Source organism: Peromyscus eremicus, chromosome 1 (assembly GCF_949786415.1).
Source record: "Peromyscus eremicus chromosome 1, PerEre_H2_v1, whole genome shotgun sequence".
Lineage (NCBI taxonomy): Eukaryota > Metazoa > Chordata > Mammalia > Rodentia > Cricetidae > Peromyscus > Peromyscus eremicus.
Genome location: NC_081416.1, coordinates 184,646,689 through 184,660,928, shown reverse-complemented (window position 1 = coordinate 184,660,928; position 14,240 = coordinate 184,646,689). Strand labels below are relative to the sequence as shown.

General features: G+C 38.8%; 1 pseudogene; it reads right to left on the bottom strand.

The window, feature by feature from the left end:
• Positions 1–14,240, bottom strand: part of LOC131903357 (vomeronasal type-2 receptor 116-like) — a 90,646-nt pseudogene that overhangs the window by 59,051 nt on the left and 17,355 nt on the right.

The following is a 14,240-nucleotide window of genomic DNA, read 5'->3' as shown; positions in this document are numbered from 1 at the left end:
CGAGATTTGTTACAACAATGGAATACTCAGATTAATATCCCTCCAATCTCAGAAACAAATCATAAATTAGTACATGTTTCTGAGAGAAATATTAAAAGATATTATTCTAATGAGTGCTCACCAGCCATCCACGTCATACAAGAACAGGGCACAACTGATAATTTTCCAAAAACACCAACAGCTCTACCTTTAAAATGGTCAACAGATAAGCCTGTATGGGTTCAGCAATGGCCTTTAACAACAGAGAAACTCCAGGCTTTACAAGAGCTGGTGGAAGAACAGTTAAATGCTCATCATATTGAAGAATCAACCAGCCCTTGGAATTCTCCTGTATTTGTTGTTAAAAAGAAATCTGGTAAATGGAGAATGGTAACAGACCTTAGAGCAATTAACAAAGTAATTCAGCCAATGGGCTCTTTACAATCTGGAATTCCTTTGCCTACTCTGTTAACAAAAGGATGGCCTCTCATAGTTATTGATTTAAAAGACTGTTTCTTTTCAATACCGTTACAAGAAAAAGACAGAGAAAAATTTGCTTTCACAGTGCCTACTTATAATAATTCTCAACCGGTTAAAAGATTTCAATGGAGGGTTCTCCCACTGGGAATGTTGAATAGCCCAACTTTGTGCCAATATTTTGTAAAACAGCCATTAGAAGTGGTATGTAAAAAATTTCCTAAATCTATAATTTATCATTATATGGATGATATTTTATTAGCTGACTCAAATGCAGATACTTTAGAAAAAATGTTTGAAGAAGTAAAGAAAATTTTGCCTTGCTGGGGTTTACAAATTGCCCCTGAAAAGATACAAAGAGGAGATTATATTAATTATTTAGGATATAAAATAGAACTTCAAAAAATTAGACCTCAAAAGGTGCAAATTAGGAGAGATAGACTACAGACTCTTAATGACTTTCAAAGATTATTTGGAGACATTTCTCATCTAAGAACTATTGTTGGGATAAAAAATGATGAACTGAATAATTTGTTTAAAACCTTAGAAGGTGATAAGGACTTGAACAGTCCAAGAGAATTATCACCTGAAGCTGAGAAAGAATTGGCCTTGGTAGAAAAGAAAGTACATGAAGGGCACGTAGATCGTATTGATCCAAAGCTGGATTGCATTTTGGTTATTTTACCTTCTAGGCATTCTCCAACAGGAATATTAATGCAAAGGGAAGATATTATATTAGAATGGATATTTTTACCAAATAATCCAAATAAAAAATTAAAAACTTATGTAGAAAAAATCTCTGACTTGATTTGGAAAGGAAAATTGAGACTTCGTCAGTTAGCAGGAATAGACCCAGCAGAAATTGTTGTACCTTTAACTAAGGAGGATATTGAAAAATTATGGATAGAAAATGAAGCTTGGCAAAAAGCTTGTAGTAATTTTTTGGGAGAAATTAACAGCAAATATCCCAAAAGCAATAGAATTGATCTTATAAAGAGAGCTGATTGGATCTTGCCTCGAATTGTGAGGAAAAAAACCATATCTGGAGTTTGTACATTTTATACAGATGCCAACAAACAAGGAAAGGCAGGTTACAAATCAGAAAATTTAAGTAAAGTGGTTCAAAGTCCTTATAATTCAGTTCAAAAATCAAAATTGTATGCTATTCTGTTGGTATTAATGGATTTTTCAGAACCTCTCAATGTAGTAACTGACTCTCAGTATGCTGAAAGAGTAGTATTACATATTGAGACTGCAGAATTTATCCACGATACTTCAGAATTAACTTTATTATTTATTCAATTACAAGATACAATCAGAAAAAGGAGTCATCCTTTATATATAACTCACATCCGATCCCATACTCGTCTGCCAGGCCCTCTAGCACAAGGCAATGATGAGATTGATAAATTATTCATAGGAAATGTGCTGGAGGCCTCAGAATTTCATAAAAAACATCATGTAAATAGTAAAGGTTTAAAAAAGGATTTTTCCATAACCTGGCAACAAGCCAAAGAAATAGTAAAGAAATGTCCTACTTGTTCCTTCTACAATCAAACGCCATTACCAGCAGGATGTAACCCAAAGGGTACTCAGAGGAATGAAATCTGGCAGATGGACGTGTTTCCCTTTGCAGAATTTGGAAAATTGAAATATGTACACCACACTATTGATACTTATTCAGGATTTCAATGGGCAACTGCTTTGAGTTCTGAAAAAGCTGATTCTGTAATCACTCATTTGCTAGAAGTTATGGCCATTATGGGTATACCTGCACAAATCAAAACTGATAATGCTCCATCATATGTCTCTGTTAAAATGAAACAGTTTTTTGCTTATTATAATATAAACCATATTACAGGTATACCACATAATCCTACAGGTCAAGCAGTTATAGAAAGATCAAACAGAACTCTAAAGGATATGCTAAATAAACAGAAAGGAGTAACAAAAACCCCCAGAAATAGACTACATAATGCTCTATTAACTTTGAATTTTCTCAATGCCAATGAGAAAGGAACAACAGCTGCAGAGAGACATTGGATAATAGAAAAAACTACAGAATTAAATCAACCTATATACTTTAAGGATGTGCTGACCTCAGAATGGAAACCAGGATATGTATTACATTGGGGACGAGGTTTTGCTTTTCTTTCTACAGGAGAAGATAAGCTGTGGGTACCATCAAAATTGATAAAGGTTCGATTTGAACAAGAGAGACCTCTTAATTAGAGGAGGTGATAGTTCATCAACTATCATGAACATCCAATTTAAACTAACTTACACCAGTAACATATATCTTTTCATTTAATCAGATAGTAACTTGCCAAAAAGGAACATCCCCAAAGAAACCTTGGGGAAAGGTTTTTGTTTTTGTCTTTTAGGAGAATGAAGGTTAAGGAATTTGAAGAACACTGGACAAATGAGACAACTGAAGAAAAGGGACAAATCGTCTATCCTAAGAAACAGAGTGAAATGGCGATGGGTATGTTATCTAAAAAATTTTATGTCTTCCTAAATGTTTGTTTCTGCTTTTCTTTAAAGATTTAACACTATTTAACTTCTAATAGTCCCAGTTCAATTAAAATTTAAAGCTGACTTTGGAGTTGGAGAATGGCTCGCTCCTTCTTTAAACTCAAGCATGTTGTTAAAAGGAAAATGCAAACTCCCTGTATCATGCCAGAGGAAAAGAGCCATCTTCTGCTATGGGACAGGAGAAAAGCCAAATTTATTAAGGGACTATTCTATTACTAATCTGAACTCTTTGATTCTATTCTGATTCTTTAAACTTTTCTTAAAGTATAAAATTTATATCAAAATTTACAAGATTAATATATATAGATATATATATACATTTTAAACTTTGTTAAGATATGGTCATATAGAGTACTAACTAATTCTAAAAAGCCACATATATAGTCTTTGTGTTCGAGTCTCTTATCAGTTTTTTGCAGGAAATCATGGTCAGGCCTAACATCAACTGAAGTCTCCAGGAAGAAGATGGGGCCCCACAACAACAACAATTCCACATGGACAATAATAACATCACTAAGCTGACAAACATCATCTACAGATCAGCTTTGAACTACAAAGTGCTCAGAGCAATTTTGAGAGCGCTAGCTGAGATGATCCAGTCTCAAAGACTACTTGAATAAGGATTTGAGATAAACCCTGAACTTTGGCATTATACACAGACTGGATAACGAAGGATATAGTTACCTTTCCTAGAATTTGACAATTAACCTAAAATTTTTCTTTCAGGATAAAGATAACTTCGCCCATACCCAGCAGGAAGCAATTTCAAGAATACGACGCCCACATTCCTAAAGAGGTGGTGTGGGGTGGTTGGTTTTTTTGGTCTTTTAGGTCTTTTAATGGGTTTTGGGTCTGGGATAATTTTCATTGATTAGGGGGGTTGGTTACAAGTTGTTGTAAAGGGTGAGGAAAAGGGCTAAGCAAAGGAGATTAGATTTAAGGTTCTTATTAAAAAAAAAAGAGAGAAAGAAAGAAAGAAAAAAATGTAAATACTTTACATAGGATTGGATTGTTTTATATTGTATACAAATTATATATATTGAAATTGATATTATTAGAAAATGCTATATGTATATTTCTAATTGTACCGTTCATTTAACAATGTAATGCAATTTTCTAATCCTTGAATGTTGTTATTACCAACTATTAGGATATAAAGAAATGAAAGTTAGTAGTTAGACATTATAATAGAACTTGTAGTTATATTAGGTATGTTTTCAAGATTGAGTAAATATATTTTAGATAGACAGGTTATCTTCAAACCCTTCAGAGATCTACAGAATATGGCATTTAAAATGTTTTAATAACTTAGAAAATTTTTCTTTTTTGTTATGACTATGAGACATGTCGGCCCCTGACAGTACCAATCTGCTTCAGAGAAAATATGGGCATTGAAAAAACTGTAATTGGAGTTAACTTTCATTGTAGCAAAAGTTAGCCACTGGACAACAAAGTATCCTCGAATCAACTGCTGACGAACAGGACAGACAAGACACGAAACAAAGGACTACTGATTCTTGTCAAAACAAGTGTGGTTATGGCTTTATCAAAAGGCATCTTCTGAGGCCAGGACAATATGGCACCATCCCTGAAGTGGCCTTCGTAATCTGGGAAAGGTACAGTGCCCTTTTCTTCGAAGGCAGCTGAACAGGCAGTAGGCCGATGGCTTCTGATGTGCAATGGGGAGGTAGCTGAAACAGTTATTCTTGAAGAGTAATTAAGCTCACACCTCTCAACAGAAGAATGGCATTTTATAGAGGGATGTGGAGTACGGGATGCTGAAATGAAGCCACATACACACATAGCCAAGAAGAATGGACAGCTGAATTAAAAAAACATCAACAATTTCCAGAATTTAAAATCCTGAATCATGACATGAAACTAGTGGAATTCAGGTATTTCTGGTATATAGACTGCTCTCACCCAATGTGAGGTTGAACTGTTGACCTTGTGTACATTCTACTTCACAAATGAGTCTGTCAGATACGCTAAGCCTATAGGCTGAAGATGATGCCCCAACACTGCGGAGAAACCTCAGATGATTGTCCAGGCAGCTGGCTGTTTCTGTCAACTCACAAGTTTTTGGAAGTTGCTTGCATATACTTCCTGTTTTTATTTTTTTTGTTAGCTAATACTATTTCCTTCTTGGGTCTCTGAGGGAGTTGAAGATTAGTTAGTTATAGTTGACGATTAATTAGGATAGAAAGTGAATTAGATACAATAGAATAGATAATGGAATTATTTTCTCTGAATTTGTCAAATACAAATGAACTAGACATTGTTTAGGTATTTATTACTTGTATATATTGTATATAGTTATTGTACTTTTGTATATAGTTTTTCTTATGATAGTTATAAGCTTTTTCTTTTTTCCTTTTTATTAAAATAGAAAAGGGGAAATGTGATATTTTATTTGTATTAAAATGTTATTTGTATGTTAATAAATAAAGTTGCCCGGGGGTCAGAGCTATTAGCAAGCCATAGGAAAGCAGGGCAGTGGTGGTGTATACTTGTAATCCCAGCACTTGGTATGCAGAGCTGGGTAAGTCTCTGTGTGTTCAGGGATACAGCCATTATTGGACACACATGCCTTTAATCTCAATACCAAGCAAGGAAAACCTGGAGGCCTATACAGACAGGTCATGACGAGGACGTCATGTGGTTGGGTTTACAACCAATGAGAAGGGAGAACAGGAACACTATATAAAGACATTAACACAGGGGTAGTGAGTTCGGAGAGGTAGGACCACTGCAGGAGGAAGGGTAAGGTTTTAGCTCTTAGCTCTGACCTCTTGGCTTTCTTTGCATTGGTTCTGTGTTTCTTATTTAATAAGAAGGTTGGTTGCATCTACAGAGAAGTGCTTTGTTTAGGCAGGGATGTATGAGAAATCAAGCATAGGAAGCCAATAAGCAGTGTTCCTTCTGGGAGCATGTCTTCACTGCAGTCTCCAGTTACTGCATTGTCTTCCCTTGACTGTCACCCATGTGCCAAATCAGCTCCTGCTCCTCACTTTTGCTCATGGTCTACGGTTAATCACAACAACAGAGTAGCAAGCTAGGCTTATTGGACATCTGAAACAGGGAAAAGATCTCCTCAAATCTCAGATAGTAAAAATGAACTCATGTAAATGACCACTGCAAAGGAAACAGATGAATAAGCAGAGCCTAGTGTATGTATTTTGAAGTGCTAAATTGTTGTATATTGAGCTGCAAGGCAAGTGTTTCCTTAAGTGGAAAATCCTTACAAAGACTGTAAATGCAAGAAGAACCTGAATAAATTGAATAAATGTTAGATTGTTTAAACTTTTTTGAAAGATTTTTTTTAAATTAAAAAATAATTGTTGAGACCAAGATTGGAAAAAGCACAGGGACAAATAGCCAAACTAATGGAAACACATGAAATATGAACCAACAGCTGAGCGGCCCCCAACTGGATCAGGCCCTCTGGACAAGTGAGACAGTTGATTAACTTGAAGTGTTTGGGAGGTCCACAGGCAGTGGGACCAGGACCTGTCCTTAGTGCATGAGCTGGCTGTTTGGAACCTGGGGCTTATACAGGGACACTTCGCTCAGCCTGGGAGGAGGGGACTGGACCTGCCTGGACTAAATCTACCAGGTTGAGCTGAATCCACAAGACAGTCTTTTCCCTGCAGGAGATAGGAATGGGGGAGGGCTGGGGGAAAGGTGGGGGTAGGGTGAAGGACAGGGGAATCCATGGCTGATATGTAAAATAAAATTATAAAATAAAAAAGTAAAAAAAAATATGTACATATCTTTGTATTACCATGTACCTGGTGATGGCGATCTATACATTCATTCAGAAAGTTCCTAATTATTGCTTGCTAACTTTACATCCTTTTTTTGCATCTCCTGTACACTGGATCATCTCATGTTCCCCCCAAATATGGATAACTACAATGCTTCCTTTTCTGTTATGGTTGAAACAATGTCTCACTGTGTAGTGTTGGTTGAGGGCAACTGTCTTTCTTGACCAGGCTAAAATGTTTCCTTCTTCTTTGTATTCCTTTTTTCCCATTCCCCAACATTTTAAGGACTATTTTGAAGAAGTGTGGGGAAAAGGCATATCTCTGTCCAGTTTCTATTTAGTTCTGTCAAGGCAGGTTTTCCATATCAGACCCTGTCTGACTTAGATTTGCTACATAGGCCAGGCTCTCTATTAGAGGGCAGAGATTTTCTGCCTGTGCTTCCAATGTGCTTGGATTAAAGACATGCACTACCACACATACCTGTCCCCATTTCAAATTTTAGTGAATATTATTTTTTCTCTAATGTAGTACAATGATGTCCATAAATTTACCACAGTAAAACTTAAAATGTGAAGATGTGTTCATTCTATTCTTTCAGGCTTTGTTTTATTTTTTAACTCTGAAGGGATGATAGATTTGTTAAATATTTTTTCTGCACATTTTTGAAGGAAAATGTAGTTGTATCTTTATATTTTATTATGTAGTGTATTACACTTAACTGATCTGCCTATGTTGAACCATACTTGCATCTCTTGAATGAAGCTAACTTGGACACAGAGATGGACCTTTCTGTTGTGTTGTTGAGTTTTCTTGGAAGGTGTTTTTCTATTGCTCTAATATGGTAAGCACAAATGTGATTTTATTGCTGCCCTCAGAAAGGATACTTACCTCAATAGCTACACCTTTAGCTCATATGTCTTTTCCAAGGGAATGATTATCCTTATTACTCTGAGGAAGAATATTAACTGCCTATTTCATACTATCTGAGCAACCTAAGATAGCACTTCAAATCAAGTTAGAAGACTTTTCTGAAGTTAACTCCCTTAAAAATCAATCCACTTTTTTAGTTAGTCAGTAAGAATTGGGTACCTTAAAACCACCCACATCAGAATTCTATCTATAATTATGCCCGGAACATATATAGAATATTTCATTTGAATATGTGGAAACAAACTGATGTAATGTTGAGTAGCTAGAAAACCCTAGACATTTTTATTACTACTGATTTTTCCCATAAAAAGAAGCAAACTAGATGTAATCAAATTGGTTTAATGAACTATGCAAGAATTATGGGACAAAGAAAGATTCCTCCATTGAGCAGGTTCTTCATTGGGTATTTTTCAAGGTTGGAGAGATGGCTCAGATGTCAATTATAATTGCTGTTCCTGAAGAGGACCCAAGAAGCTCTCTCCAGTTCCCAGGATCCTGAATCACTCTTCTGGTATCATTATATATCAGTAATGCCAGTGTTGCACAGATATACATGCAGACACAATACCCATACCCACATAAATGAAAATAAAAAGAAATACAGAAAAAGACAAAGTTATAATCTATACAATACCTAATATGGATCATGAAAAAATATTTTTACATCATAAAATATGGACAATATAGAGCTTATTTGTAGCTAGAGTTTTTTTCTGGCCTGCCCACAGTCAGGACAAATCTCTCTCACCCACCAGTCCCACATATATATACATATATATATATATATGTTTTTAACAAGGCGAACACCAAACATACTTTTTTAGGAGGAAAAAGCAGCCAGAACAAGGCACAGCAAGCAGAAGCAGATGTTAGCAGTCAACAGGTTAGTGTTGCATACAAATATAATATTTCTTTTCAATAGCCTGGCAATAGCCAGAGGGTTGTAAAATAACCTCTGCAGCAGCTGGCATGGACCCAGGAGTGCTCACCAGCAGGCACAAAGCACAGTGACAGACAACCAGAATGGACTTGGCTACTGTAGTGCAAATGTCTAGGACAGAGCTGAGAACTCAGTCTGACACTGAGGAGCAACACTAGAATCTGATGGTACTTCCCGATGTGGTCACTCAAGTTGTATTATGTACTATTTTAAGTGACAAGAAGGTGCCAAGGAACGTTATTTACAGACATCATGGTTGTACAGTACCTTTAAAATCTGCAATGTAGGTTTTCTGTGAAGAATTAACTGCACTAAAATGCTATAAACTGTACTTAAGTAATTCGGCTATGAGCTTACAACAAAGAGATAAATGCTGTCCAAATGATTGTTTATAGTTTAATATAACTCAACATCAGCAACCAGTATAGTCACTATTATCTGATGTGTCTGGGCATCTTCTAGTCTCATTTCCCTCTGAGTTCACAAACTCAAGGACACAGGAAAAGATGCAATTCTGATGAAACAATATGTGGACTGCACATGTCAACTTAGGAAAAAAAATCCCACTAGAAACTCCAAATGCATGCCTGTCTGAAGTCACAACACTCATCCCAGATGAGTACTGAGGGCTTTGAAACACAACTCCACTACTAACTCTATAGTTTTAAGTCTGAAGTTTTAAGAACTATCTTAGAGACCTTGGCTTACTTCAGAGTCTCTTTCTCTAAGGAGAAAAGGAGACTGACCATAAACCACATCGACAATGCACAATGCCCTGTGGCCAGAAAAGTTGCATTTTTTTCCTCTGAAAGGAAGGCAGTCTTTTCTTATTTGTTTTGGACTTTCAAAGCTTGATTTATAGTTAACTACAAACATCACTACTTTTGGAAAGTTATAGAAAAATTCTTAAAAAAATAATTTAAAACATTAGTCACACTGTTGAAATACCCATCCAATATTAATAATTTGTTCTTCAGTAAGAAATAGAATTCTTCATAGCAAATGCCCCAGAGCTGCCTCACTCAGGTGTCACAGCCGTTTCAAACCACACTGCTCACTAACTAGCTGTGTTTCTCCAGCCCTGGACACCAGCAAAACCTCTGTTGTTTCTAGGCACCTCTATCTGTGCAACAGAAGATCCCACTGGAGAGAGAGACTGAAGACGAAGCTCACATTCTGGGTGCAAAGTCCTAGCAGCCGACTCTGTGCTTCCTATGGGAATCCTGCTCCTAGTTCTACCAAACTTCTTCTCAGTACCCAGTGAATTCTGGGTCTTTGTGGAACAGGAATGTTTCTTCTTCCCTCCCCATGGGGCATGTTGAGAGTAGCAGTCTCTTCCAGCAAGCCTTGATCTCGGGGTGGCGCACGAGTCACTGTCCTTCTCAATGCTTATTTCAACCATCTAAGGAATTTCAGCCGCGCAGTTTTGGTTTCGTCTTGCAAAGGTCTTTGAAGGGCTTAGTCCCAGCTGTAAGGCAACGTTTTCTCTTAAGGGACTGCTGTGCTGCTGGGGAGCAGACTCTCCCAGGCTGATGCTTTTCTCTTTGACAGACAGACACCTGCTGGAGCTCATGTCCACCTTCTCGCTGTGGCTTCCTCCTTCGTGGTTGAACAGAGCCTGGCACCTGTGTTTCAAGTTGTTCCACATTTTCCTCACTTTATCCATTGATTAGAAGAGTGAGAGCCTGCTGTGGGATGTATGGCAAATGTGTTGCTAATTAATCAATAAAACACTGATTGGCCGTTGGCTAGGCAGGAAGTATAGACGGGGCAAGGAAGAGAATAAAGCTGGGAAGTGGAAGGCTGAGTCAGAGAGACACTGCCAGCCGCCACGATGAGAAACAGCTTGTGAAGATGCCGGTAAGCCACGAGCCATGTGGCAAGGTATAGATTAAAGGAAATGGATTAATTTAAGCTATAAGAACAGTTAGCAAGAATCCTGCCACGGCCATACAGTTTGAAAGCAACATAAGTCTCTGTGTTTACTTGGTCGGGTCTGAGAGGCTGTGGGACTGGCAGGTGAAAGAGATTTGCCCTGACTGTGGGCCAGGCAGGAAAACTCCAGCTACAAAGCAGTTAGCAAGAATCCTGCCACGGCCATACAGTTTGAAAGCAACATAAGTCTCTGTGTTTACTTGGTCGGGTCTGAGAGGCTGTGGGACTGGCAGGTGAAAGAGATTTGCCCTGACTGTGGGCCAGGCAGGAAAACTCCAGCTACAAAGCAGTTAGCAAGAATCCTGCCACGGCCATACAGTTTGAAAGCAACATAAGTCTCTGTGTTTACTTGGTCGGGTCTGAGAGGCTGTGGGACTGGCAGGTGAAAGAGATTTGCCCTGACTGTGGGCCAGGCAGGAAAACTCCAGCTACAAAGCAGTTAGCAAGAATCCTGCCATGGCCATACAGTTTGAAAGCAACATAAGTCTCTGTGTTTACTTGGTCGGGTCTGAGGCTGTGGGACTGGCAGGTGATAGAGATTTGTCCTGACTGTGGGCCAGGCAGGAAAACTCGAGCTACAAGAGCCTACTGCGCGCAAGCTCCCACTATGCACAGTACCATGGGCAGGGGCTCAATGGACCGACTTATCTTCCTCTTCATGGTCAATCCATCTTGGCCCAAGGGCCTTGCTGCCTGCGCCAAGGTGCTGAGGCGCCCGCCTGAGGAGGACTGTGCCAGGTGCAGGGACCCAGGCAAAGAGAGGCGGCCACTTGCGGGTGCTGAATGACCATGGTGGGGACACTTAGCTAGAGGGGCGCAAGTGGCGGCCTCATCCAGGGCACCTGTGGCCAGGCAGGAGGAGCTGGCAGCTTCTCTCTCCTTTCACTTCCCAGAATTCTCTTCTCTGTTTGTCCCGCCTATACTTCCTGCCTGGCAACTGGCCAATCAGCTTTTTATTTATACAGAGCAATATCCACAGTATTTATTTGTAAAAAAGACTCACACAAAATTATATAATAAAAATTAATAACTTGTGTATGTTTATTTGACTCTATCCTTCAGTTAGCCAAAGTCTTCTCAACATCTGTTCCTGAAAGGTTGCATAATGGGGCTGAATGTAGTTTGCAGTACATTTGCAGAAGGTAGTTCAAATTATCTTTCTCCACCAGCCACTGCACTCTTCTAAGGAAGAAGACATAACCTTTCAACAAGTCTCCATCCTTGTCTTTATTCTGCCTCATTCCCCAAAGCACCTGGGATGAATGAAACTGGACACAAGAAGTGGAATGTTCAGGAGGAAGAAGAAGAAAATCAAAGTGAACATCTTTGTCCAACTCTAGGCCTCAGCAGTGTGTATTGTGAAGTGTTATTCAAATCAGCACATTGTATGGGCACACATATATTCCCTCCTGCCTTTATTTCTGTAGCCAAAGGAAATGCTGCTTGTGCATTTATGAATCCTTTTTATTTTCCAGGTGGTTCCTCACATCTGTAAGAATCTTGGACACTCTCCTCTCTGGGTCTCTTAGAGAGGGTAGGTAGGGAGGAATTGAGTGTGAAAACACCATACTGTGTTAAGTTTCACCATTCAAGTGCTGTCAAAGTCACACAATCATTCAGACATCAAAAGAACACAGTTTATTTCAAATCTTAATGTATATTAGACAAAGAATAGAACATCTACTGGAATAATGTCCAATAGCCAGGTCTTACAGAATAAGTGTTTCATTGAAAGTTTACAGGAGAATATGTACAGAAAAGTAGTATACATGATGATTCTAGGCATTGTCTTTTAAGAAAGAGTAAGAGTCAAAAGCTCATGCATACATCTTGCATTGTATCCTAAAACGTGTTAATGTACCAGCACTAAAGTTGTCCATTTCAGAAGGCCAACACTGGAGGCCAGGATGGAGAAGACCTCCACAGCCACCATGACCTTGCCCTTGGTGCTATGGTAGACAGGGAGAAAAGTGGCCCAGACACTGCAGAACAACAGCATGCTGAAGGTCAGCAACTTGGCTTCATTGAATGTGTCAGGGAGATTCCTGGCCAAGAAAGCCAAAATGAAGCTCCCAAAGGCAAGGGAGCCATGATAACCCAAGACACAGTAGAATGCAGTACCCGAGCCCTTGTCACACACAAAGATGATGTGGCCATGCTCAGAGTGTGCATCAATGTTAATAGATGGAGGAGAAACTCCCAGCCAGATTGCACAGAGAATAATTTGGATTAGGGTACAGATGGCAATGATATAGTTCGGTGCCCCTAAAGTCAGGTAGAATCTCATCGTTCTTCTGGGGGCTGTGACTTTGAAAGCCAGAACAACAGTAACTGTTTTGGCCAACACAGTGGAAACAGCCACAGTGAATACAACTCCAAATGTGATTTGCTGCAGGATGCATGTAGTTGCATTGGGATGGCCAATAAAGAGCAAGGGACACAGGAAACAAAAGAGGAGTGAGATGAGCAAGGTGTAGCTGAGACTGCGGTTATTAGCCTTCACAATAGGAGTGTCATGATACCTTACAAAGATCCCAAGAACTGCAGCTGTGAATGCAGTGAAGCACAAGGCCACTGAGGTTAGAGCCATCCCCAAGGGGTCTTTGTAGGTCAGAAAGACCACAGATTTGTGAATGTACTGGTTCTGTTCTACATTGGCATACTGCTCCTCTGGACACTTCACACACTGATCCACATCTGATGGAGAAAGTAAAGTATGATTAGTGCAGATTAGCATATTTAGAGACCAGACATTTCAATTAAGTGTGTTGCAGAAGCAGTCCAATGTCCACATTCTTCCTGTGAATGTAGGTGAAAGGCACTGCTGCATGGCAATGCTTCAATTTCACAATATTCATTCATTATATTTATGTGTAAGGAAACCAAACCATCATCATGTTGTGTATTTAACTGTGTGTTAATGATTCCGTTTGTCATCTTAAAGAAAGCACAAATATTTTAGCACCATTGTGGATGCTATGATAAAGTGACTTAAAGTATTTAAGTGACAGAAGCTGAAATCATTAACCATTGTTTTGCACAGTGTATAATTTAATGTCTCAGAAGCACAGATACATTGCCTGCTGATTTTTGTCTTTCTGTTTTATGAATTCTGTCCACATTATAGATGGAGACTGTGTCTTCTACTGGGACAAGACCTGTGATATATTTTCTAGTGGGAATTTGTCAGCTTAAACACATTGACATAGAAGCAACACTAAAGAGAATCAGTAGGAAACCTCAGAGTCAGCAAGAGATACCCTAGGATTAAATTCTCAACATATTTATCTCAGAGGAAAATGGTAAGTGAATAAGAGATAAAGACAGGTGATAAAGGAAGAGGGAGAAGGGAAAGGAACATGGGAGATGAGGAACAGGTTTTTGGCTGGAATACAAAGAACTGCCTCTGGATAGAGAGGAGACAGACTTGCCCTTTAGGAAAATGGCAGTTCATAAAGGCAAAAGGGGGAGCTCATCTTGGGATGAAGTGTTTAATTGGATAGTGAAGTCTATTAGGACAGCTACAGGGGGTGATGCTATCCTGACTTCAATACTTTGATACCTGGACTTTGATAGTCAGCCCCAGGAGGAGGTAATGGCCAAATAAGGGAACAGACCTTGGTGGCTAGCTTTAAGTATGTAATTGCCAGCCCATAGGTAGTGTCTTATGTCTTTAA